Here is a 27,956-nt window from a genome sequence, read left to right as displayed (position 1 = left end):
ACCGTCATCAGTATCTGCCTGGAACCTGCTGTGTCAGTGATCTGTGGCTGCATAACAGGCCCTGAAGATTCGGTGGTCTGCAACACGTACTTCTTTGGCTCACTGGGAGATGAGCATTTAGGCAGGGCCCTGCTGGTTTCTGGTGGGCCCCTTGTATGTCTACAGTTGGCGAGGCAGCTCTGCCTCTGGGGCTTGGCCACTGGGGTGACAGAGGTGATCTTCCTGGGCTTGTCCATTTGGAGGAAGCTGTACTCAGAGAAAGAGACAGAACACAGAGCTTTTGAGACACGGGCTCAAAACTGTCACTTAGCCACGTCTGCTGTGTTCGGTTGGCCGAAGTGATGCTCATTCACAAAGCCAAACCCCCAACGGGTGGGGGAATGGCCTGAGGCCCTTTATGGGAAGAAATCCAAGTCTCAAAGGAAGGAGAGGTATGGCAGCCCGGTTTGCACAGTCTCTCCCACACTGTCTATCTCAGAGCGTTGTTGTAAGGATTCATGAATAATGACAGCTAATGTTATCAAATTCTCCCCGTAACCCTGTGATGGAGGTCTGATTGTTGTCTCCATTTTATGGGTAAGTGAGCCAAAGCAGAGAGATGGTTCGGGTTCCTCCCAGAGTTGCTCATGACTAATGAGGAACCAGATCAAAATGCAAGCAAATTGGTGACAAGAAATGCAGTGAGATGTGACGAGGGTGGTGCCTGGGTTCATGTATTATACCAATGTCACTTTCCTGGCCATGACCATGCGCTATGGTAATGTATGATTTTATCAGCGGGGGAAGCTGGGAGGAAAAGTGCGTGGGAACTCTGAATTCTTTCTTGCAACTTCTTGCAAATCCAAAACTCTCTTAAAATATGAAGTTATTTGAAAACCATTGAAGCAGTTCAAACACTTAGCTAATGCTCTGTACCCACGTAAGGAGCTGAGCATCGTGCCTGGTCACACAAGTAGGTGTTTAATAAACGTTCGCTTCCTCTGCCGAAAGCCCATTATCTGTTTAAAAGACCAAAGAGATACCATCTCGAGTGTAAGAATGGGAGTCCCCGTCAACAACTGAGGAAGGGAAAAGTCAGATTTGGTCAGAGGAAGTCTGGGATGCAGCAGCACTGGTCTCCGGTTAGGGCAAGCTCTGGAGTCATAGGGCAAACGCAGATGTGTTTCAGGACTTCTGCTTTTCTAAGATTACTTTATGGAAAATCTTTTTTCAGATCTCATAGATCCCTGAGGACTCTCGTCCTGGAACTGGGAAAACTGGTGGAGAGTCTAATTAAAAGAGAACAGAATGATACAGGAATGAGTCTAGCTTGATAGGGTCAAGCTAGGGGAGCTTCCTTAGCTCTCAAAGTTAGCAGAGAAAAATTCTTGAACAGAAAAAAAAATACATTAGCAAATGATAGGCTACAAGTAGACCTGGTTAGGTTGGATTTTCACAAAGAGCGAGATAACAGCCTTTGAAAAAAATTAAAAAGGAAAATAAATAGCCACGTGTTAAAGTCACGGAGCTAAGCAGAATAATAACTATAATAAGTACAGGAAAGCAGGTGCTACTGGAAACGGATGCGGTCATGACCCACTGCTTCAGCTGTTTCTATCGGGCCCCGCGCCTGTGCATTAATGATTAGATGAGAAGCAGTTGACGTCTAGAATGTTCGGAGAGGATGTTTTCTGCTAATGGCTGGTTGGTTTTACTTGATACCTTGACAGAGGAAAAACAAGGACCCTATTAATGATAATAATAATAATAATAAAAATCATAACAGCTAACATTTGTTGGGGGCTCGCTGTGTGCCAGGAACCCTTTTAAGTGTGTTACATTGTCTCATTGAATCTTCGCAGTCTTTTACGAGTAAGGAAATTGAGATATGGAAATGCTAGGTGACTTTCGGAGGCATAGAAAGCCTCGCTGTGGTGAAACTGGCATGAAATGGTGCATTGCGCAGGAAAGAAACAGGCTCGTCCTGGAAAAGGGCTTTGGGACCCAGTACCTGTTCGCGTCACCATTCCAATCACTGGAGTTTGCCAAGAAAGGGATGGTGGCCTATCCAAGCGCATAGCAATGAGGCTCTTTTACTCTCCCCTCCGAGCATGGAACTCAGGGCACTGCTTCTCAGGTGGAAAGTATTAAACATTCTCCAAACTTATCGTCTTTGAGCATTTCATTTGGAATTTATTTATTTATTTATTTATTTAAAAAGATTTTATTTATTTATTTATTTATTTATTATTTTTTTTTTTTAGATTTTTTTTATTTATTTGTCAGAGAGAGAGAGGGAGCGAGAGCGAGCACAGGCAGACAGAGTGGCAGGCAGAGACAGAGGGAGAAGCAGGCTCCCTGCCGAACAAGGAGCCTGATGTGGGACTTGATCCCAGGACACTGGGATCATGACCTGAGCCGAAGGCAGCTGCTTAACCAACTGAGCCACCCAGGCGTCCCAGATTTTATTTATTTATTTGACAGAGAAATCACAAGTAGGCAGAGAGGCAGGCAGAGAGAGAGAGAGAGGAGGAAGCAGGCTCCCTGCCGAGCAGAGAGCCCGATGCGGGACTCGATCCCGGGACCCCGAGATCATGACCTGAGCCGAAGGCAGCGGCTTAACCCAATGAGCCACCCAGGTGCCCTGGAATTTATTTTTGTTTACGATGTGAAGCCTGAATTCTAGTATTCTCCTCCACTCCCACAGCCAGTCAGTTATCCCCGGATTGTTCAGTCTATGAACTATCCTCTTCACACTGAGTCTAAGGGTCACCTTTTACATGTGCTATGTTCTCATCTATTTCTGGTTCTCTGTTTTGCTCTTGATCATTTATTCCTCTGGCGTATTGTTTAGATCATGATGCTCTCTCTCTCTCTCTCTTTATATATGTTATATAGCATAGTATAATGAGTTTCATTATTTCTTAAGGGAACTCCTCAAAATAGTTTTCTGTTTCAAACTTCTCTTGGTCATTCTCAGATTATTATTACTATGTATAACCTTTAAAATAGTTTTAGGCATTCTCAGTGCCCACTCCCCTGCAAAGAAAAGCACTGGGCTGCATGACTGAATGGCATTTTCATTTTTGAGTTAATTTGAGGAGTGATGTCTTTGTGCTCTTAAGCTTCCTTATATCAGGAACATTTTGTGTTTCTCCATTTGGGGGGGTGACTTATTTTAAATCCTTAATAAGATGTTAGATTTTTCTTTATATAGGCTCTATGTCTTTCTTATTAAATTTACTCCTGGTTAATATGGTGAATAGGATTTTTTTTTCATTTCTTTTTTTTTTTTCATTTCTATTTTATAAATGGTTTCTGCTAGTGTGGCAGTCACTGTAGTGTTGACCCACAGCCTTCCTTACAGCCTTCCTGCTTAAGTTCTCCCAGGTTGACATCCTTCTAGAAGTGCCAGGAGTTAACATTCTCTAGGAGACAATGAAACGTGAACTCCCCAGCTACCTCACCTCGTCCCTAGTTCTCTTCTAGGGCCACATGGGACATTCCCTGTGGACGACTGGTGGAAAAGGAAACACCCAGGTCCAGGGCTCACAGATGGGTCAGCTGGATGGGTCGCAGCAAGCTAGCAAGGAGTGCATCTGCCCTGCCCTTCTCAGGTAGAGGTTTCAGGAGACCCTGAAGATAGCAGCAGGGGAAGTCTTCCCAGTGGGCATAGCTGTTAAGGGTTCACCTGCCGCCCATTTGCTGGGGAGGGAGAAGTGACCTGTCATAAGGATAAACACAGACTCCTGGGAAGTGGTGAATGGCCTGGCTGGTTGGGGATGTACCTGCGCAGATGAGAAGATCAGAAGCGAAGAGATCTGGGAGGGCAGCATGTGGAACGACCCAAAGGAGCAAGCAGAGTAAGCACACAGTGACTACCCCAGTGCCCAGCAGAAAGGACCCACAGCAGAGGAGCCCTAAACAGCCAGGAGGACAGCAGGGACCCTGCCCTGGCCGCGCTCGTGTTGGCAGAACATGAACGGAGACCTCCCGGCGGACTCTCTCTTGCCGTGGCTGACGCAGCCAGTCCTGCTGCTAAATGCTTGATCGGTCAGCGTCAGAAACCGACGCTGAGCCCTCAGGATGGTGGGGAAGACAACATGCCATCTGGTGATGAATTAATGCTATTGGACCCCTTGGGGAAGAAAAACTTGCCATTTGGTGATAAGTTAATTCTATTGGGTCCCTTTCCCCTTGGAGGAGGTGGCAGTTTGTCATTACTGGGAATGAAACGTATTCTGGGTATGGGTTTGCCTTTCCTGCCCGCGCCATCTTTGCTAGAATCCCCATTCAAGAGCTCACAGAGCTTCTGTACTCATGCCACTCCCCTCGCCTGGAATTTCTATGTTGAAAGCCTAATCCCCCAATGGGGTTGTGTTCAGAGATAGCGCCTTTTTGGAGGTAAGGAAGGTTAAATGAGGTCATCCGGGTGAGACTCTGATCTGATAGTTTTATGCCCTTCCAGGAAGGCACCAAAGAGCCAGCCCTCTCCCTTTCTGCCTGCCCATCATGTCAGGACATGGCCAGAAGGTGACCATCTACAAGCCAAAAGAGAGTTCTCACCAGGAAAAATGTCAGTCAGTATCTTGAACTTCGACTTTCCAGCCTCCACAACCATGAGAAACACATCTCTGGTGTTCAAGCCTCCTGTCTGGTGGGCTTCATTATGGCAGCCATACTGGCTAAGACACCTCTCCAATAAAATCCTTGCCCTCAAATTCTCAACTCTAGATATGCATTGGGGAACCAAACTAAGAAAGCCAGTAGAGAGGAAACTCAGTTTTGATCCTGTCAACTTTCAAATTTTGAACTAATTTTAGACTTTGAGAAAAATTGCAAAAATAGTTTCTGTATATCTGTCCCCCAGCTTCCCCCAATGCCAACATCTTACATAGCTGTGGAAGGATTAGTAGAACCAGGAATTTAATATGGGTTTGATACCATTCACTAAAGATGTTGGTTGAATCTGACCAGTTTTCTGTTTGTTTGTTTGTTTTTCTTTAGGGCCCTATCTCCCTTCCAATCCTATCCAGGAAGAGGTGCCACCGTTCACGGCTGTTTCTTCTTAATCTCCCGCTTTCTCTAGCTTCGTTCCGTCCTCCTCTCTCATGACTCTGACATTGGCGAAAATGATTAATAATTATCTTGTCAAATGTTACTCAAGTTTGGGTTTGTTTGGTATTTTCTCATGGTTGGACTGAGGTTTTACATTTTGGTGGGATTACAAGGAAAATGAGGCTATGTTTCCTTCTCGGTACCTGAGAGCCTTTCTCTATGATGAGGCACCTGGCTGGCTCCAAGACAGCACAGCACGTGATTCTTGATCTCATGGTTATTAGTTCAAGTCTCAGATTCAGTGCAGAGCCTACTTAAAAGAAAAAAAGAAAAAGCTCAAGGCATCAAAACGATTCTTTTTAAAAAAAAAGGAGGGGGATTTCAAATGTCTTATCTCTGGTGATGTTTACCCTGATCACAACATTAAACTGATTTCTGCTTGGTTTCTCTACTATAAAGTTACTTCTTTGCCTGTGTAATTAATAAATGTCTCAGGAAAAATACTTTAAGACTAAGAAAAATTTATTTTTCTTAAAGTTATTGCTCAGTATTTTTCTTTTTTAAAGTAGTCTCCACGTCCAGTGTGGAGCCCAAGGCAGGGCTTGAACTCATGACCCTGAGAGCAAGGCCTGAGCTGAGATAAAACGCCAGACACTTAACTTACTGAGCCACCCAGGTGCCCCGCTTACTAAATTTAAAGTTATTCATATTTGTAGATGTGTCTTACATCCGGTAACAGCAAATAATCTTATAATTTTTTTAAAGATTTATTTTATTCACTTGAGAGAGAGGAGACATGGTGAGGAGAGGTAGAGGGAGAGGAGAGAGAGAATCTCAAGCAGACCCCCCCCCCACTTCCTGCTGAGCCTGGAGCCCAACCTGGGGGCTTGATCCTACTACCCTGAGATCATGGCCTGAATTGAAATCAAGAGTCATATGCTTAACCAACTGAGCCACCCAGGGTCCCCAAATTATCTTATTAATTTGAAACATTTCTTAATAGTATCTCTTGTGGCTTCTATATATACACTCATATCAAGTATACATAAAGATAGCTTTATCTCTTCATTGTCATTATTTATAGGAACTGTTTTATTTTCCTGTCTTATTACAATAGCTAAACTTCTGAAGTCATTTCAAATGATAATGAGAATAATGAACATCCTGGTTTGTTTATTTGTGTGAGTGATTTCAGTATTTTGCCCCTTCTAATGGTTTCTATAAGTCTGGAATAAATTATTTCTATTTTACTAAAATTATTTATTGTTCAGAATGGCTGTTAATTTTATCAAAAGCTAATGTAATCATAATTTTTCCTTTATTTCTCTCCTATATACTTTGTTAGCTTTCCTAATATTAGATCATCTTTCCATTCCTGGAATGAACCCTACTTAGTCATGATGCATTCATTTTAAAATGTATTGCTGGATTCAATTTGTATATGTAACCACAGGGAATTGGGCCTATAGTTTTCTCTTTTAGTACTATTTTATAACATTTGGGGTTTTTTTTCTGGTTCCATAAAATAAATCAGAATGTTCTTACATTTTTCCTATGGTCTGGATTTATTGGGATCTTGATCCAAATAACTCCATTTTCAATACATCCTTTCATATTTTCTTTTTCCTGACCCAACATCTTTACAAATAAAAAACTCCCTCAGGGATAATATGCATGACTGGGTGGTGGTGCCTACAGGACCTCTCTACACTTTCCACTGATTTTGCTGTGAACCTAAAATTGTCCTAAAAAACAAAACTTGATAAAAAAAAAAAAAATCATTCCATCAGCTAGCAGAACTACTATAGCCTTAGCTGGATGCTCCTGAAAGAATCCTAATTCATTCATTTGCTCTTCTCAAGCTGAGTGAGAACACTAGAAACAGGAAGAGCAATGAGAACAAGATGTATGGTGGGTGGGAAAAACGGAGTTTCATTAATTTGGGTATTATATTAACCATATGCAAATGATATGCAAAACAACATCCAATTGCTTCGAATCAAGAACTCAGACACCTTTTGAAAAAATATTGAGTTACTATTTATACTATTTAACAAAACCCTAGAGAAACAGAAGGTTCACCATATGGGGTATTTTTGTTGAAAAAGTTTGGTGACAAATCTTTAGAGAATGTATTAATCACTTTTCTAACCTTACAAGTACAAAACAGTAAACATCCCAGGCCCAATCTCTGTCAACAGAGGCTCCTGACCATTATCAAAATCAAGAGAGCCTTGGGATTGAGAAGGATCTTGTTTCAGAAAAAAAATTCTGATTTCATGGAGGTAGGTTTTGTCCCCACTTGACCTGTCTATAAAAAGTGGATATGCTAGATTATAAACCGTTTTAAATAGTTCGCTTCTGCGGTCCCAGTGCCTCTCACACTGCTTGATCCAGAGGAGGAGGGTCACATAGATATTTGTTAAACAAATAAATAAAGGAACGAATAGTAATAATTCAAGTTAATTATGGTTTTAGAGGAGGTGAGTTATGTATTTTGGTAAAATTTGGTGTCCACGAAGGAATGAGACTAAACCATATGAAATGATCATTTTTATAGATCAAAACCAGTCATATAATGATAATCAATAATATACTAATAGTTTCATAGGGGTCAGCCTAATCCATATCTGACCTAGAATTTTAGAGTAGCATTTACGGTTTCAGGCCTGTGGCTTCATAGAATATTATCCTGTACCCTTCTGAACTACAGCCAGGATGATACTTCTTCTTCTTTTTTTTTTTTTAGACACTTTTTTAGAAGTGAAGAAGCAGAGAGGAACAGAGAGAATCTCAAGCAGAAGTAGAGCCCGATACGGGGCTCGATCTCATGACCCAGAGATCATAACCTGAGCCGAAATCAGGAGTCAGATGCTTAACCAACTGAGCTATCCAGGAGCTCCTAGAATGATATTTCTTGATAACACAGCACAGTGGTTTGGGGCTAAAGCTTTGGAAATATAAACCCATGTTCAAATCTTGACTCTACCTCCTACGCGTTGGGTGGCCTTGAGTAAATCACATAATTTCTCTAAGCTGGAATGTCCTCATCTATAAAACGGGGAAAATACCTTCGTTATAGGATTGCTATGAAGATCAGCCATGATAGCCAAGTACTTGGTGCAGTACTTACACATAGTAAATGATCAATAAACAGTTTCTATTACTCTTATTATTTATTAATTTATTTATTTTTGGTTGCCTCTTTCTAGGATATTTAACTTCCTGTCATTTCAAAGCCAGCTGATAGTGGTAGATAGTTGTGGTCAATGTCACAGTAGTGACATCGTTTTGTTTTGTTTTGTTTTTGTTTTGCCTCTGGGAGGAATAGTGACCAAGAAGAGGCCTGAAGGAATGGTTCGGAGCTGAAAATGTTTTGTGTCTTAACCTGAGTGATGGCCACATGGGCGTACAGCTGTGTAAAACATCATCATTGTACACTAAGGCTCAGTGGGTTTTCTGGGTGTATTTTATGACTCAGTAAGGTCTTTGCCTGTTTGAGGACAGTCCTAAGATGGGCACTGGCATCATAAACAGAGGGAATGCCAAGCACTACATTGTATTTGATGAAAACCCTCATAGTTTCGTGTCAAATGCCTCTCCCCCCCACACCTTCTCTCTGCCTTTGGAATCCACAGCACCTTCACCCCAACCCAGCATGACATGCAGGCGGGCTCATGAAAAATGGGAAAAGGGGAATGTTGACAGGCAAGCTGACGAGCAGCCAACTACTGATTCTGTATGTGTGTGGAGTGTGTCTAAGTGGGTCTTGAAGGTCAGCGTGGGTTTTAGCTTTCTGAACTTCTCATCTTCAGCAAGGGAGTCCGTCAATACAGGACGTTAATTGAATTGAGGGACTGTCATCAGTACTCATGAAAATTTAAAAAAAAAAAAAAGGTTGATATTTCTTATTGATCTATAGCCTCTCTATCGCACCCCCCCCCATCTCTCTCTCTCTCTCATACACACACTGATATTTAGGCTATTCATTTTAGTTAATTCCTCCTGCTGTAACTATAATCAGGGATTCTTCTCACCCTGTCTTTCATAACCTGCTTGTTCCCGGTAGACCTTCTTCAGTCTCCCTCGGAGGGCTGTCTTTGTCGAGAGCACACGCACATACACAAGCAGCGGGGACTTTTCTACGGAAGCCATTCAAACAAATGCCTACCTCAGCACAGGTGAATGTGTTTAGAGACTCAGGTTTCCTCATGGCCTCAAACATTTTGAGTTGGGGAGATGAAACAGGGAACGTTTTCCCTGAATGTAGGACTGAGTTAAAAAAAACCTACCAGCTTAGTTCTTCTCACAATCCCGTGAATATTACCGAAGTTTAAAGTTCCGGGAGCCTTCTGGACCCTCGTGGAGCAGCATGGAAGAAGGTCTTTAACTAGGGACCCCTCCCACCTCCCTCATGCCTCTTGAGAGCCAGAGAGATGGTCCATCGCCCCAGCCTGTTTGTAGACTGGTGTCTGTCTTCCTCAGAAGAAAAGGAATATTTGTTTTGACTCCCACCAGACACCAATTTCTGAATCCGATTTCAGTCCTGATTTCCTATGTGCCTGTGTAAAGGCAAGGGTGGAAATAAAGAACAAACCCAATAAAGACCAAACCAAAAGCACATGTCCCGCAGGGGCGCACACCAGGCGAACAATGGCTGTTGAACAGATGAATCCACCGAAATGTAAAATATTCCACAACGTTTGGGCAGCTTTGAAATGCTACACTTTCTAGTGCTCATCTGTTAATCATCTGAGGGAACTTCTCAGCTCACCAGAAGGGCCCGGCTCCTCCTCCTAAGTTCACACGGCTGGAAGTGCACACAATTCAGCGGTTGGAGTGACAAATAGGCTGGAAAGACAGCCAGCAAACCACCCAATGAAGAAAGCAACAAAGAAAGGACCAGAGAGAGAGAGAGCGAGCGAGCAAACTATTTTTACCCACCTCCACTTCCAACTGAATCTCACTGTATGTATTTTCCAGGATATAAGCTTTTCTTTGAGTTACTTTCAAGATAAGTCATAAAGCTATAATCATATTAATGATTAATGGCACCAGGGAAGCAAAGTGACATAATGAAAAGATTTAAGGTTCTACACAAAAGTATTTAAAGATTCTCTTAGGAAATCCATCTACTTTAAATAGTTTTTTGAAAGCAAAGAAACCATCAACGGCACTAAATTTAAGGGCAAAGACAAAACGCCTCCACCACCATTATTCTAGTTCATTCCTACAGAACAGTGCTCCTCCGGATACAGAGAAGTTAGAAAAAACTGTTTCTAGAAAACAATAGTAATTCCAACCAGAGAGAACAGGCACGTCTAAGAGGACACTTGCAAAGCAGATCGTGTGAGTAGAGAACCAACCAGATGTGCACACCCTGGTGTGCCCTTTGTGACCAAGTGTCTCTCTGTGACCGCAGACCAAGGGGAGTGACCACGAAGTCAGGCAGGGAATCCTGGGTGGTTAGATTACCTCCAAGGAAGACTTTTCTATTCTTCCAGCTACTAGGGTCCAAAGATGGACAAGGCTGTTCACAGCGGTGGTGAGGTTTCTGCCATTGGCACGATTCAGGCAGAGGCTGGCGGATGTGATGGTCAGACCAGGGGATCCCTAACTTTGCTGCACACTCAAGTCCCCTGGGGGAGCTTGAAAACCATTTTTAACGGCTGGGATGAGACTCACACATCCATATTTTTTAAAGCTCCCCAGGTGATGGGAATCACCCGGGGGCAAGGTCAATGCTTGGGAGCCCCCACAGATTTGCTCTGGGCTTCTCAGACTTTATGTGCACACACAGCCCCTGGCCTGCTTGTAAAATGCAGATTCCGACTCCTTGTCCACACCTTGGGGTATGGCCGGAGACTCTGCACTTCTAACCAGCCCCAGGCTGAGGCCCCTGTTTGCTGGTCCAGGAACCACACTCGGAGTAGCGGGTTCCAGCTGACTTAGTCTTCTCTGCTCCTGAGTTCCTAGGGGATGAAGCATCATCATTTGGGGGAAGGGAAGAGGGGACAGTGATTAACAGGGAACAGCCCTGCTCCTTCACGGGCCGCAGGCTGAAAGCAAGTCATGTCTCATCCCCGAGCCTCGGTTTCTCCATCTGAATACAGAAGGGGCTGGTAAACACTGCAGGGTTTCCTCAGGTCTCACTGATGCTCTGAGAAAATAAGCAAAGCCTCTAGGGATCGAGAGTCCACAGCTTCTAGATGGCCCCAGAGAAGACTGGCTGATATACACTGACCAGAGATGGTTTGAAAAAGACACATTCATGTATTTGCTGATTCACACACTTGCATGGAGTATCCAGAAAGGTGGTAACTGGTAGAAAGACCAAAAAATACCCAGTTCGTGCCTTCAAGGTGCTTCTGGTCTGGTACAGCAGCAGTTGCAAGGGCAGGGGTGTGCAAGGAAGGGCTCAATGGTGCTAACTAGAGTCTAGTCGGGGAGGTCAGGTCTTCCAAAAGGGGAATGTCAGGAAGACTTCAAGGAGGAGGTGACTGAGCTGAGAAATGAGTGTGCAGATCAGGGGACAGAGCAACCTTGGCAGGGGTCAGTGTGAGGAGTGGTGGCGGCTTGAGGCCCGGGAGAACCAGGAGTGAAGCAGTTGAGCCCCATGGAGAGATTGGGGCAGGTCTGAGGGAAGCATATCAGCCAGAGGAAATGCGATTTTCTCCCCCATTAAGAGTCATTAGTATCTTCTAGTCATTCATTTAGATTAGAAGTTGCATGTTATGGCGGGGGTAGGGATAGAGATGAGGACCCTCCTCCCCAACCATATCCACTGGTACCAACTTATGTCCCAGAAATTCAGTGGTGGCCCCAACTCACAAATAAGTGGACTCCTTTGTCTAGAAAGTACTTTCAGAAGAGTCTGTGGTCCTGGAGCATGGCCTTGGGTCTCTAGCAGACCACATTGGTCACTCTTCTCACATGTCCTTGGACCACCTCTTACTTGAGCTATAGCTGTGGGGGATGGTTCCTGAGCAGTGTGCCACTTCCGGGGCCATTGTGCATCTTTTCTGCCTCGAGGTTTTCTAGAAAGCCCCAGAAGTCCGATAGTGTGTGGAAGTTAGTGCTCTGAATGGCTGGATGGCCCAGCCTTCCCTCCTCTGGGGAGACAAGTCTCAGATACATTCTGCATGACTCCTCAGATCACCCCAGTGGGACGAGCCCTAGATGTCCATGGCAATGAGCTTCACAAAGGGATGCTAGAGGAATATGTCAGCCCACCTGCTGATTTCGCCCCACAAAACCCTGGGGATTCTGGGACCAAGGGCGTCTTATGGAGACAGGAGTTTGCCTGAGATCAGTCATCACTTCCACTTGTCAACACCAAGGGAAGACAGCTTTTGGAGTGCAGCTTCATCCTCCACTCCCCCCCGCCCCCAGGGCTCAGAGGCATTTAAAATTCAGTCACTGTCATCAGCAAACCCCTCTGAGCAGAAACATTCCCATCATTCTCTCCCTCCTTGCAAAGGTGTTTAAGATATCTAAATATTTTAAAGGTATCTAGGAGGATTGGATTCTTTTCTTAGTGGTGACTTGATGAATAAATGATGCCCTAATTTCAGTTTAATTATTGTCTAATGCTCTCTAATTCATTTCAGATTGGTGTTTAACTTCTTTCCAACTTGACAACCTTTCAGGCAAAACTGATCAAAAAAGCTGGAGCCTCCTTTACACAGGGACGGATTAGTTGTCTCTCGGTATCAACTGAAGAAAAATAGCTATTCAAATCCCTGATATTTTTGGCACTTTGTAAATTTAAACCCATCCAAAACACATCTTTAAAAATATTTTAAGGAAGGGAGGGATTCTATGCTCAGAGTCTGAGATTTTGTTCTGCCAAGTTTGAGCATGGAGCAGATTTTTACGGTTGAATTATAAGCCCCTGAAAATAGGTTTATTATGGAAGTGTGAACGCACAACTATAGCCTATAGCAACATGAATGGCCCTGTTATCATAATGCTTGAATCCTCTCTTTTGTGCTGCATTGGCAAAGCAAGACACCTACTTTGGCCTTTTTGCTAATACATGTTAATGTCAGTTAACAGCTTGTGTCCCTCTTTAAAAAGATGCCCCAAAGTTTTTAGTAATCCTTGCCTTGCTAGGGACCCCTATGTCTCCATCTCAGGAATTAATCTATCATTTATAGAAGTGACATTAGGAATATATTCTCTTAGAAGGAGAAACAGAGGTGGGGGTTGGGGTGGGGGGGGGTGTTTGCTTTCGTTGTGACCGTGCTGTTTGCCCGGGTAATGTATGGTCGGCTGGAGAGTAAGTTTCTCGCCAGACAGAAAGGCCAAGTGTAGATCCTACAGGCTAGTTCCTCGGGGTTGAAGAAAGAACGTGTGGTGCCTGTAGGAGGAATCTTGGTTTGAGATCCAAACATTTGCCCCAAGTTCAAATGCTTACATTCTTTGGTGTCTGAAGTTTCCCCTAAGAAGCCTACATGTTTATTTTCTGGTATATGTTTTTTTAACTACAAAATGAAAGATTTGGAATTCTATTGCATGGAACTCATACAATTTCCAAAACAGATTAAAATTACAGTCAGCTGCAGGGTCAATCTCCGTTGTGATTGGCTAGAAAAGGCAGCTCCAATTATAGGAGCCTGCTCGCAGAGGCTCGGTCTCTGGGTAAAAAATCATAAACGCCAAGAGCTCCCTGAAACACGTGCCGAATTAAGCCTTATGGAGGAATGTTTGACATTCGTCAACTCAATGTAGTCTAATATCAATGAGCCAGAACCCTACTAACTAGAACACTTGATTAATTAAGTCTTGGTTTCCTGTCTTCTCCTCCAGCCCTCCCCATTTCCGGGCCCAGGAAACTTGAGAGCATAAGAACTCCTGGCACTTACTGAGTGCTTACTGTGTGCTAGGCACGATTGTATTCATTCATAAAATCCCCCAGTAACTCTAGAAGTAGGTACGATCATCATCCTCTTCTCCTCCTCCTCCTCCTTCTTCTTCTTCCTCTTCTTCTTCTTCTTTTTTTTTTCTTTTAGGAAATGAGTTCAGCAGCCAAGCAGAAAGGTAAAGATCTCTCTCTGGCTTTGTTTATAGATCCTTCCAGGTTTGCCTTCCAGCTTTGCCAGGAAATAGCTGTGTGACCTTAGGCAGGTTACTTAGGCTTTCTGTACTTCAATTGCCACGAAACTGTTATTTCTGTAAACTGGAGATAACACATTCTTCTCCAAAGATCATAACATACCTCTAAAGGATCTGGGTATATCTGTGTGTGTGCCCGGGATGGAAGCAAGGAGTGGAGATAGGTTATGGAAGGAACCAAAGAGCGGAACCAAAGAGAGGAACCAAAAACAAGATGGTCTTTCTCATTTTGAGAGTAAGTGCTGCAAAGACTATGTAAACCTGAAGCTGCCTATGTAAACCTGAAGCCAATGTGGAAGGAAACAGAGGCAAGAAAGCAAGAATGAACAAACAAACCCCCACGGATGTTATTCTAACACCTTGATCCAGCACTACCTGAAATACTCCTTGTTCCTTGGTCTTCATAATTACCTGGTGTAACTCATATATATATGAAAATATAAACATATATTAATATATATTTTTATATATAGATTTTCATATAAATATATATTTATATATTTTTTCATATAGATTAATAATATAAATAATAATGAATGTATATAGATTTTCATATAAATATATATATAGATTTTCCTATAGATTAATAATTAATATAAATAATAATGGATGTATAAATATATATTTATACACTTATATATATTTGTTTTGCTCTGGCTAGTTTGATTTGGCTTTCTGTTACATGAAGTTAAAAAGGAGCAATCTGTAATAATATCTGACTTCATTTCCTCTCACCTCTGCTCTATCACCATCAAATCTAACTGGAGAGATAGCACAGAGTCTAGCCATCCTTCCTCCTCCTGTTCATCCATCCTTTCCATCTGCCCATTTATCCATTCGTTCAGCAAACATCCACTGAGTGCTCAGAGCCAGATGTGAAAAGAACAAAGATGAACGAGACATGCATCGTTCCTTAAGGAGATACAGGCACATGAAACCGCAGACCAGTAAAACAGCTACTACTCTACAGGAAGAAACAGAAAAGTAATCCTGTGAATGGGAATGGTGTGACTTTGGGGAGAGTTTCTTAACGTCTCTATGTGTCTTTCTTTTTTTAAGGCTTCTTAAAATATGGTGTAGATTAAGTCTTAGGTTTTAATCAAGTTTCCACCTTTTCCTTCAATCCCCTGCACTGAATAATAACGATGCACATTTTCAAATGAAAAGATGAATTCTCACTCTTTGGGGCCCCCCTCCCTGGGCACACATCTTTTGGACTGCCCCAGAAGACTCTAGCCTGAGGTCAGGGGAGAAATGTGTCAAGTATGTTCAACATTTAAACAATTTGGAACCCCCCGTTACTTCTGCTCTGGTGACATGGATTTATTTCCTGATGAGTTGGAGGGATCTTTTCCCAAGAGTTCCTCACAGCAATCCGTCAATCACTCCCAGTGAGTGCCCTTTAAACACAGGTAGAGACCCATCATCGAGTGGGTGTTATTTAAAACACGTGTTTTAAAAGACTAAAGGAGAGACTGGCCTGTCCAACTGATGAATTATTTTTCAACCAATTCTCACTGGTAATGGTACCTAAATCTTATCACAAAAATGATCAAACATAATGCAAATGTATTAGGAATGCATCCTTGATTTGTTTTCATTTGAGATTATTGTGTGCTTATTTATTTATTTTGCAAATAAACTATGGAAACCTCTAATGTGTAGTATTATTTGGTAACAAGATTTGATTTAGAATTCACAATGAACATAATAGTTTATCAAAGGAAATGTCACATTGGAATCTTTTGTGCTGTGTGTGTGAAATGTTCAAAGTAATTACAAATGTGACGAAATCTAAATTGTACATTTAGGAGGGAAATGGTGCTAAAAATACTTGCTTGATGTTCAGATAATACTAGCAGCCTATAAGTCTTTGTGTTTTGTTCTCTGTGTTGTAAATAATATTAGAAGTATCCCATAGTCATGGATTATTTATAAAACACAGGTAAAAAAAATCTGATTACTTAAAAAAAATAGTTATACTTTTTAGCTTTGTTCATCTTCTGACAAATATCATTTATGTTTCATGGCAACATAATCAAGCATATGATTACATTTCAATATGGTGATGTCAATCACGAATTTCAGATGGATGAGAGTAGGAGAACTTTTATTTTAGTGGTGACCAAACATGAGGGAAGGGAGGTCCGTCAGTCACTCTTTAGAAAGACACTTTTAGAGAGAGATGGAGTTAACACTGGGGGTTATAAAAGAAGAAAAGTTATATTCCTTTTCCCTTCTCTCTTTCCCTGCATTCCTACTTTGCCCTTGAGAACTGGACAATCCAATTTGAACATTGGGAAGTTCCTGTCCCCGCCTTCCAATCCCTGTGCGAGAGGAGGGGAATCTTTTCTTCTTTAGATCTTAGGTTCCAAAGTGACAGTGTTGAAGTCAAAATAAGATAGAGCTGTCACCTGGTAGCACTTTCCACAAGGACCTGTTGTTATTTTGACCTTGAGGGTCCTTGGCATTCAAGACCTCTAAAACAGCACTTCTCAAACTTGAATGTGCAGGACTCACACCTTGTTGATTGCAGGTTCTGATTCAGAAGGACTATGGTGGGACCTGGAGGTTTGGCATTTCTAATAAGCTTCCGGGTGATGTAGATGCCCGCTGATCTTCAGACCACACTGAGGGGTGAGGATCCAAAGAACATGGAGTCTTAAATGATGCAGCATGTTGGAAGTGATCTCCTAAGACTTGGTCAGTTCTATGCCTAATCAGCCCACTTTCTCACAGAATGCCTGGCACAGGAAGACACTTACTATGACTGGAAACCTTCCTCCCCCTCATTACAGAAGAGGCACAGAGAAGTTAGGTTTCTTGCCCAGGGTCACAGAGTTAATAACAGAGGCAGGACTTTGGGGACCCAGCCTGCCAGAATCTATACTACATGATTTTAATCACTAGGCTATATACTTCCTGTGAAAATACGTTTCAAGTTCTTTGCCTCCTCAGGACCTTGGCATATGCTAGTCCCTCTGCCAAAATTGCCCTTCCCCACACTTTGCCTGACTATTCCCCCTTCAGATTTCAGCTGAAATATCACTCCGCAGAGAGACTTTCTCTGGTTCTCACTGCACTTCAAAAACGAGATATGATCTGCTTTTCTCTCACGGCATCTCATCGCTTTCCCTGGTCGGTCTGATTACTACTTTCAATTATTTGATTATTAGTATTAATTTGCTTTCCTATCTATTTCCTTCACAAAACTGCAGGCTCTATGAGGCCAAGGACAGTGGCTGTTCATTTCCTCAGCCCTTAGCACTATGTCTGGAACAAAACAAGGGCACGATTATTACTTGACTGACTGATGGAGTGAATGAATGAATGAACAAACAAATGAATGAATGAATTTACATTCTGCAAATAACTACTATGCCACTAGAGGGCAACTATACTCATCACACTGACTTCTGCATGCAAGTGTACCACACGTGGCCAACATTCCTCAGTCAGGAATTTCAGATATTATGGTATCTCACATGGACCATTGCCCATATACTAGGTGGAAGAAGAAACTCACCTAAACTACATTAAAGAATGAAAATATGAATTCCAAAAGTATACCCATTTCTAACTTCCTGATTCAGTCCACACACACACACACACACACACGTACACAAAACTAAACAAACAAAAAAAACCAGTCTGGGATGATTTTGGGGTTTCCAAAGCACATCTCTACTTTTATTCCTCTGTGCTCAAGTTCAGTGCCAGACTGAACAACATCCTCTTCTTCCATGATGTTTAGGGAGCCTGGGGAAACCTAGAGCCTGAAAGAGGGACTCACATGGCTTTTAATGGAGGCTTGGTCCACGGATGTGGCTCAAAGGTGAGTTACCAGGGCACTGAACTTGTTAGAATCATTGTCACAGATTGAGTTGCCCCAGAAGCGGACCCTGCTGCAAAGTTTCTGGGCAAATTGTCTATTGGGAAATGAGACCGGGCTGGGAAGGTAGCTCTCAAGTGTGTGTTATCTGTGTGGTGACCATGGGAGGTGCCTAGAGCTTAATCTCATCAGGAGATTCTGGGAAGCACTAGGGACCTTCCTCAGTTACCCGACTGAGGGATGAGGAGCTCAGACATCCACACGCAACTCCATTCAGGGGGCAGCTACGCAGGCACTTCCAGACTGCCTGAAGAGAGCAAGATGCCTTTCCTTCACGACTTCAGAGAAAGCCCCAGAACAGAGGTACAGAGAAGAGGGTGGCAGACTACAAGGATGCAAAGTTGGGCACTGCTTTCCACTGCCATGGCCATGCTGATTCCCACCGTCTTTGCTTCCTAGTTGACAGGAAGAATCCTGGAGCCACGGGTTTGACTCAGAATTTCTTGTCTTTAGCACCCCAAATCCCTAAGTACTTCTGATGCCCCCCCAACGACCAAGACAAAGAGAACCTTGTTGCCTAGAGCTAACAATATCTCAGCCTCCACATTAATGTGATCACTTGCCATCATGAAAGAAGCCTGCTTTGTCAGTGCTGCTGTCCCTTTTCCCCAGAGTTTTAAAATGACTTTGCTCCTAAGTACAGGTATGGTCCCGGGTTTTCGTCTACCATCTTGTGTGATCTTGGACTTGGGTGTGAGATTTTCTGGCCCTTCGTTGCCCTGTCCATGGAAGGAAAGTGAGGATACTCTCACCATGTCTGTTTCACAAGGATGTTATGAGAAGAGACGAGATAGTATCTGAAAACTACTTTTAGCTCTGAAGAAAAGTGCTCTTATGAGCTATATAAATATAAGTTATTACACAGTATTATTTTAACCTGGCCCAAGTTTAGATTAGTTGTATGAATCATTCATCAACCTTTACTTTGTATAATTAAAAACGTGTGGTTCTTGGAATCTTTGTTTGGGAGGCAAGTTAATGTGGCAGGACTAGGACTGGCAAGCTCTTAGAAGTCAAAGATTCCTGGTCTAAAAAGACAAGACGCTTTGATTGATGGGGGAATGCTATTATCAGTTCTCATTTGGAGGTATTCTCTGTCAACTTTTTTAGGAGTCTATGATTCATGTTTTTCCTTATTAGCCTTTTTAATATTCCCATCACTCACATGGTCTTTCAGAAAGTATTCAAGAATTTCCTCCAGTTCTTCATTTGTCCTTAAATACATCTCTGCTGCTAAGGACTTCCCTGTGCATGAATATATCAATGTTGATTGGTTCTGGGAAGCTAAGTAAGTCAGTCACTCCTTTGGGAGACACAGTGGGCCTCCCCATTTGGGTTTCTCTGACTTAAAATGTACCCTCCTTAGTATGTATTTTATTGACCACAGCGGTACATGAATGAAAGCATCAATGTGACAGTTGATCCTATGAGCCTGTGTGTTCTTGATAGCAGTACCCTCATCTTTGTGTCTCCTCCAAAACACCCACCAAAGCACCTGGCATTCAATGGGCACTCAATGATTATTAATTGAATGAGTGAATGCTGATAAAGAGAGCAAAACAAAAAAAGAAAGAAAGAAAAACACAATGAACCACTGAACCCAGGGATATCATTAGCCATGGTCTCCCCATGTGTTAGTTATTAGCTATTAGTAGTGTGGGTGGTCTGGGATAGATGGACTAATTCTTCTGCTGGCCACAGTGGTGTCAAACAGTATATTAACCATTGAGAACAAGGGTGTTGACTGGATTTCTGCTGTGCACTAAATTTCCCCTAGTGACTCCGATGAATTAGACACATGACCCAGGGGCCCAACCTGTTCCTGGCTTGTAACTTACAAAGGGGAAGGATCTTGTGGAATAAAAGGAGATCAGGTAATGTCTGTAGGGTGCGTCCACCCCTGTGTGAAAACACCAGAAGCAGATTGTTGACAAAAATCCCATCCAAGTGCCACCAGTGACCTGGTTATGGAGTAATGGGTGGGGGAGGGCTGTAACTGGCATATTTTAAGGAGCTTAGAGGGAGTTGTGTGCCTACAATTCTGCCACTTCCTTCCCTTTAAAGCTTCATCATGATTTCTCTGCAATGGTCATGTGCATGCTCTTTGTAAGTATGATTAAGGAGATACTGACGATGTATACTTGGACTCTATGACAAATAAACCAGAGTGAATCAATGAACCAAGAATCTGTGATAATCTCCATTACAGATGAATCAATATCTGTAATAATCTCTAACTTTATTTTTGTCCATTGATTATATAGATTTTATCCACCTTTTAAACAATTGTATTTCCTTTAATTTTTTATTTTAACCTTTTTTCCTTTGTTTCAGCATGGGAAACATAGAGTCCACTTCCTAGATCTAAACTTAAACCAAGTTGCACTATTTCTTTTTCTTTTATTCTAAGATTCGGGGCTTTTTGATTCCCTTTCAAATTGTGAAGTGGCTCGACGTTTTAAAGAAACCAACAAACTTTAAAAGGTCCTTTAAACTTCTAGGACATCAGTTCACTTTTTCAGGAGAACATTTTGAAGAGATGAGGTAAATGAAGGAGAAACATTCAGATTAAATTTCCTTTGAAATCCATGGGTTTTAAAATTAAGGGAAAGTGATTGGCAAAACATGTTTTGGTTTTTGCCGAAACTGAAATGTTTGAAAAATAGTTCAAGATGTTCTTCCACATCCCAACCACATCCATCTGGGGCCATCCATTTCTAGTTTAAATCTATTTTTACACATCCACTATGCAAAGAACACAGGGCCTCAATGCAGCAAGAGGGCCGCCATATTTTTTCTAAGGGAGAAGAGCACATGGAAATCTAGAGTGGTTATGGTCCTGTATCCTAGAGCAAGCTCACAACATTCTTTTCAGAAGAAGAAGGTTTTAGGCTAGATGGTGATGAAAAGGCAATTGTTCCCACTTGAATTTGAATCAGGTCAGGACATATAAATGGAATGTGAGGTTAGATCCTTTGTTTATCTATCTGCCTATCTATTTCATTCAACAAGAATTTATTGAGTTTATTGACATATGCCAGGGATTATGTGATTATAAAGGCAAGTGAAAGACTGTTTCTGGTCTTGGAGAACTGACCATCTTCAGCGAAGACAGGCATATCCTTAGCGTGCAATATGTGGGAGGTGCTATATTTGGTGTGGAGCTGGGGCACAGGAGAAGGAGTGGTCAGCCCTACCTGGGGTGACAAAGGAGAAAATTCATGGAGAAGCCCCAAAAAGTGAGAAATAATAAAGGTCAGAACTGAAGTGGTTGAAAAATTATGAAGCCTAAAGGAGGAGTATGTTGGAGCATTCATTGAGTATTAATTTGAACAGGGGAAATTGAGAACCATTCTGATGCTCATGGGGTAGAGGATTTGGAGGAGAGGACGTGTTCCTTTCCTTCCTTTTCAAAACCTGGTCACAGGTTCTCAGTCTGTTTTGGCAGCCTCCTGGGTGATGCTATAATTTCAGAGACATGGGCTGAGGCTGAGCTCTGCTTGGTTACATGTAAGACCTCTCTTCTCTGGGTTTTGGCTAAACTAGCTGATCTGTAAGGACCATCAAAGAATAACTACAGAGTCCGTGTTCTGAAAGTGACATAAATTGGAGATTTTTCCCCATTGTTTTTTGTTCCAATTATTAGAGTTGGGGACACTTGGCACAGATAGTCTATACTTCTCTAGTTTTGTGCTGTGGGATTTCAACGCCTATGGGTTCTTATTTGTCTCTGTACTAAATGAAGAACCATGATGACTTTTCCTAGTTCAGAGAACAGCCAGGGCCTTGGAGACACATTTGCTTCACCATTTGACAAATTCGCTTGGATGACACTTGACTTTCACTATGGCTGTTTGGTTACGGTTTTCCTTGGAAAGTATTATGAATGGCAGTTTCCTCATACTGCACCAAAATTGGTAGCTAATTTGTCGCTGTGCATTCATGTAATCACAGGACTGAAAAGCAAGCTGTCCTTTGCATACATGAACATGGTGGTATTAGTAATTGGGTTGTCACATGTGGCATAATATGTGGTTTGGAAGCCATTACAGGATTAGAGGTAATTTGGAGATTATCATCTCCATGACATCACCTGTGGAGGTTGAGACCACTAGCAGCTCCATGCTTTCTGTGATTCAGAAGCTATGGTTTGAGATATATGTAGGGCAGGCTTTCTGCTTTATTGACCATTATATTATATACACACATCTATGAGTATCATGAATATATATATATATATATATATATATATATATATATATATATGAGAGGGAGAGAAGATCCGGGTAACTCTACACCAAATTATTGCTTGAAATTTTTCTGATGAGCACTGCTAATCCTGCAGCCAGAAAATAAAAACAATGAAGAGTACACACATGTAGCCTGATCTAATTCAAAGCCTAGTCCTTCCCTTCTACTAGTTCCAATTCTAAACATCAGAGAGGAATTTACCATCATTGCTCATGCAGTTTCATCTGAAATGCCATGTGGAACATCAGCTCCAATAATAGGCTTTTAAGATTCTCAGCCTCTTTCTGATTTTCTAATGAGAAGGGAAGGAGTTTATAAAGCCTAGGGCTCCATCTCTTCTTCAGCCTCTCCATTGGCTCCCTCCCCTCCTCACAGTGGGGAGGGGAGTTTTGTTCCTTCCCTTCTTTTCCTCCCTTGTGTCACATTCCTGGACTCAGTCAATAGACTGGGATGAGCTGGAAGAAGATGACTCACCATGAATTCGGTGGCACACATAGAAAGGGAAAGCAGTGACCACTTGGGAGTAGGGTGACCTGGGTTTTATTTCCTGCTCCAGACTTCTTAGATCTGTGGCTTTGGACATGCCACTTAATTTATCTTAGCCACAGATGACAATGGGGAATGGGAAGAATAATGTCCCTTCTACCCAGAATCTTTTTCTGACCCTAAATACCTAGATTGTCCTTGCTCATACCTCTTGCAGCACTTGTCCCACATTTATTGAGATGCTAATCTATCCCTGTGTCTCAACCATCCAGCAGCGAGCTCTGAGTGCAGGGGCTAAGTGGTTAACATAGTAGACACTCAAGAGCAGACATTAAATGAATTAAAAGAAGCACAGGGTTTTGTGAGGGTGAACAAGGTGGCACACCTTTTGTGTGAGGAAACATCCCTAGGCATCACAATGGAAGTCAGTGTCCTTTATGAATCATTATGCTTGCTCCAGGGCTTCACCAAAGATGCAGAGAAGTTCTGTGTAAAAGCCAAGATTACTCAAGACACTGCATAGTCATTCTTAGAGACACATCAGGAGAACTCGTGTTGATGAAATAATATGCTGTCATTCTTCAAGTGTCAAGGAAATTTGTCCATCTTGTCAGGCCACAACACATAACTTGAGCTACCCAGGCTAGCAAAAACCTCTGTATCATGACGGCCAAGCCCCCAAGTATCCTACAGACGCATCTAAGTGGGGATGCCAAGCTCAAGGTTGTCACTTGTAAATGCTCTGAAATGAAAACAAGTAAGTGGGGGTACATTTACATAAAGGACAACTATACCCCAGTAACACTGAGTGATATACAACTATGCACAACATTTGGTTAAATCTCACAAACATAGAGTAAAAGATGCCAGATCCCCAAAGGTAATAATATATGATTCCACTTATATAAAGAAGATGAAACTAACCCATGTTGTTTGTAGTCAAAATCATGGCTACCCTTGGAGGGTGGGTAGTGATGGGATGAGAGCATGAGGGGAATTTCTGGGAGGTTGGTTATCTTGTTTCTTGTTCTTGATGCTGATTACATTATTTACTTGTATTTTTTTGTATTTTATAATATATAGTATAATTCAGTGGAAAGCTAAAATATAAAGAGTCATGAAGGAAGACCAAAGCAGCATCCAGGAATTTGTAGCAAGTAGGCATCATAGTTTCTAGAAATACCAATGATGTACTTTGAATAGAAAAGGATGGGACCACCATAGCATCAATGAGTCAGGGAGCCTTGTGAGTCTGGGTGTTTTTGTTTCCATCTATGGCCATTCAAACCTATCTGTAATATATTTATTAAAGCACTATTATTTATTGTTTACTATAGCTATTATTATTCTCATTGTACAGATGGAAAAACTGAGGTTTAATGGTTAAGTAACAGACAAGGATTCTTTTTGTGCCAAAGGGAGACAAGCTCCAACTTACTAGCAAAACCTCTTGACCACAAGACCTCAGAGAGAAGTAGCCATAGGGTGTGTCTAGGCAGAGGGCCAAAGGCAATTTGGGAAAATTTCCCATATCTCAAGTATGGTACAGAAGCAATAAAGAGTTCAGGCCTTCAGGAGTCACCGAGGGAGGATGACTCCTCCCTCAGGAGTTGTAACCTTTGTGGGCTGATGGCAGGTAGACCAGATGCTCTTCATCTCCCCATATAACTGCATATGATCCTGAAATTGTACCTTAACCCCAGGGTGGGAGGGGGAAGGTCAATTAAGGGTATGCTATAGTCAGAATTACACTGAAAATAGAAACCATTAGATACATTTCTAAATATATAAAATATAGTCAGTATAGCAATTATATGTCATTGCTTACTTGAATTTATGGACTGAGATATATACCTGTTACTTATATCGGCATTTAGGAACTGAAGCCATCTCCTCATAGGACTCAGAGCTCTGCATCATTGGTGGGCATCTGCAAACCCCTGGATTTAGAGTGCGTGTGTGTGTGTGTGTGTGTGTGTGTGTATGCACACATGGGCTTAAAGCAGGGTCTTGTCCGGGTAGAAGCAATGGGGATTTTCATGTGTTTTTACTTTATGACCATGTATTTCATAGTCCCCCAAAGTCTGCTTTCAGATGTTGTTAGCATTATCAGTTCTTGAATTTTCTTAAGAACCACATTTCATGTGGTTCCCAAAATGTTAGAACTTCTTTTACCCTGAGACCCAGCAGAAGACTTTCATAGGGTTTGCATTAAATGACCACAATGAAATGTGCATCATGCTACGTTTGTGAATCCCCACTGTACCAGTGGCCTCCTCTCATGCTGTCTGTTGGCGAGGCCCAAGAATCACTCAAGTATGTCTCTAATTTGTGCTGCTCTTGGGAGAAGTATCAATAGTAAGATATCACTTTCATAAATGATATCATATCCTGATTGAACATTGCCAGGGAGTCTTAGGCCACTTGGTGGTTTCATTTGCCTTAGATCCAATTACAGCTGTAAAAGTGGTTTGCATTAGAAGTTCTGACTCTAGGATTTGATCATTATAAGCAGGATAAACCACTAAAAGAATGTGAATTGCCTTCACTAAAGGGATGTAATAGCCCAGAGAATATCTTTCATATTTCAAATTAGGAAAACCCAACCTTGCCTTCTTCCCTGTGGCTGCCATTATTGCTGGTCAAGGCGGTACAAAGCTCTGCATTCAGTGGGCCTATCTGGACCCTCCAGCCAGCAGAGCTTTCATTTGAGGATAACCAAAATGACCTTCCCACACGGACACCTTGCAGCCCAGACCCTGGGAACTGTGGTTCAGGATGCTGTTTCAAAGGAAGTGGTCCTGTGCTGATTTCAAGAGACTTTGAAAGGATTCCTACCCACCTTCCCTTCCAACTGAACTCCTCGTGAAGTTTGTAATATTTCTGCCAAAGTCTGTACAACTGTGAGGCCTCTGTGTCCGAGGGGGTTCCTATACAACACACAAATGTGGGATATTGAAGAAATGAATCTCCCTAGAAGCTCTTGAAGGCTCATTATCCTAGCCAGTGACCATAAAAGGGCCCTCCTCACTTCACAGTCTGCAGACAGATGTGGCCTTCGAGCCACGTATCTCCCCATTCAGAACAGGTGCCAACAACACCTGCCCGTTTGCTGTTCCCGGACTTGGAATCTTTGACTGAGGAAGGATTTAGACCACTCAGAAGGGAGGCTGGGAACCCCCACTTTCCCTGTAAGCCCCTGGTTACCCAAGCATCCCAACTAGCTCAGCTCTCTGTTCAGCCTGATTACTGCTCACCCAGTCCCCCTTCCATCACCGTTGTGAAGACATGGAGGAGACGAGCACGAAGAGAAAGTAGAGCAGGAAGACGGGTCCTCCATCTTCCTCACCCCCCACCACACCGCAGGCGCGCTGTCATGCGCAGTAAGGGCTATCCCAGGCACGGGGCCCTGGACCTGGGCCTCTCAGACGTGTCTTTAGTAGGGAAAGCTATGTTTATTTTCTTTTTAGAAAACAAATGTACCTGTATAACCAATTCTTGCTAGGAATTACTTTGGGGCCTAGAATTGTTTTGAAGAGAAGTCAGTATACAGACCAGTAAAATGGTTTGCAGAAACTGACGGTAGTGCCTTATCTTTTTGAAAGAGATTTTAGGAGACATACTTGCTACATATTTTGGCATTTTATGAAAAGAACAACAGGTCTCATTTAGTTGATTTTCCACAGCACTGCAAATGGCCTTTTCTCCCCCTCCCTTTTTCCTTCCCGCCTTCTTTCCCTCTGCTCTGCCTTCTTTTCAACTCTTCCCTATAATTCTCCTTCCCTCCCTCTTTTTTTTTTAAAGAAAAAAATTACATTCTATCATTCCAACAAATTACATTTATTCCAAGTAATAACATTTTTAAAAATCCAGAGTGGATGGGCAAATGAAAAGTCTTATTTTCATTGTGTATTTGAGAACTTGGATGTCTTTACAAGGGTTATTAGACTAAAACAATTAACTTGCCAGTTACTTTTTTAAAAGCTGCAACCTGCCAGTTGTTAGAAAATGGCCCATTTCAGCGTGTGTGTGTGTATGTGTGAGAGAGAGAGAGAGAGAGAGAGAGATTTCCAAATTGCTAGTAGAATAGTTTATTTTTTTTTATTCTAGAGTTTAATCCACTGATTCTTACATGAAATAGTGTCAAGATTCAGAAGCCCGCCCATTTAGGGCTTCAACCCTAACTGAAGACATGGCATCAAACAAATTGTTGAAGGTACACCTCTCAGTCTACTTCCAGAACGATAAGCAACTCTCCCTGCTCGATGAGCCCCGGGGATTCTGATCCTGATAGCAGCACGCGGGACCCACTCCTGCCATCCAGGATGACAATGCCAGAGCTCACAAGAAAGCTGAGCTGTCTCTTGCATTTACCAGCTGTAATACTGAGCGCATTATACAGACAAATCAGGCCCCCAAAGTAATGTGTTTTCACCTCACAGCAACCAGCGTTTGAGTTCAGGGAGAGGAAATGTGTATTAAGAGAGCAGGTTAAAAATCGACATTATCCCAGACTTTCATGAAATCCAAATTATGGCCATGATGCTAAGTTATTATAATGTATTTATTACCAGGATTGCTTTCATATTTAACCAATTTGGCCCATCTCGAGACCTGTTTTAAAATGCACCACCTTGACCACCTTGCCCATTTTCATATGAAAAACAGGAAAGCAAAAACTAATTTACTCAGAGAGACACAGAGCCTGTTTGCCCGTTTATCTCTTACAGACCACCCCTCAGTCCAATGTTGACAGTACATGATATTCCATTAATCTGCCTAATGAAAATTTAACCAGTGTTATAAACAAATAATTGGCTATTATCCTCTCAAAGATCCCGAATAAATTACTTCTGCTTATTTTCCCCCCTCTCTCAGAGCTCGCAAGCTACCCCTTTCTGATGGATGTCACAGGGAGAGGGAAGGGAGAATGAGCACATTCCCACTCCGACTTCCTCGGTGGGGAATGCTGTCATTGTCGTGGGCCCACTCTACTTCTGGAGCCTGGGGATGGACCTTAATGAGGAATGGGGGAGGGGTGGCAAGAGAGACCCACCCATGGGTCACCAACTTGGCCCACCTTTAGGGACCACCGTCTATGTCTCTCACTAGCTATCTCTACACTCCCCCCTCCCTTTTATCTGCCACTATCTTTCATTCTGCCACCCACTAC

The 27,956-nt window shown here is 42.4% G+C and overlaps 1 long non-coding RNA gene across 1 annotated transcript; it reads right to left on the bottom strand.

Annotated features, from left to right (window-relative positions):
• Positions 1-26,128, bottom strand: LOC101670517. Its single transcript, XR_199356.2, has 3 exons — positions 26,041-26,128; positions 25,626-25,713; positions 1-246 (listed from the first exon to the last, which is right to left on the bottom strand). It is a non-coding gene; the product is annotated as an uncharacterized LOC101670517 (long non-coding RNA).
• Positions 26,129-27,956: the final 1,828 nt, after the last annotated feature.

This window comes from Mustela putorius, unplaced genomic scaffold (genome assembly GCF_011764305.1).
Source record: "Mustela putorius furo isolate JIRA1106 unplaced genomic scaffold, ASM1176430v1.1 tig00003909_pilon_pilon_pilon, whole genome shotgun sequence".
Lineage (NCBI taxonomy): Eukaryota > Metazoa > Chordata > Mammalia > Carnivora > Mustelidae > Mustela > Mustela putorius.
Note: the sequence above shows the minus strand (reverse complement) of the source record. Positions and strands in the feature narration are given on the sequence as shown.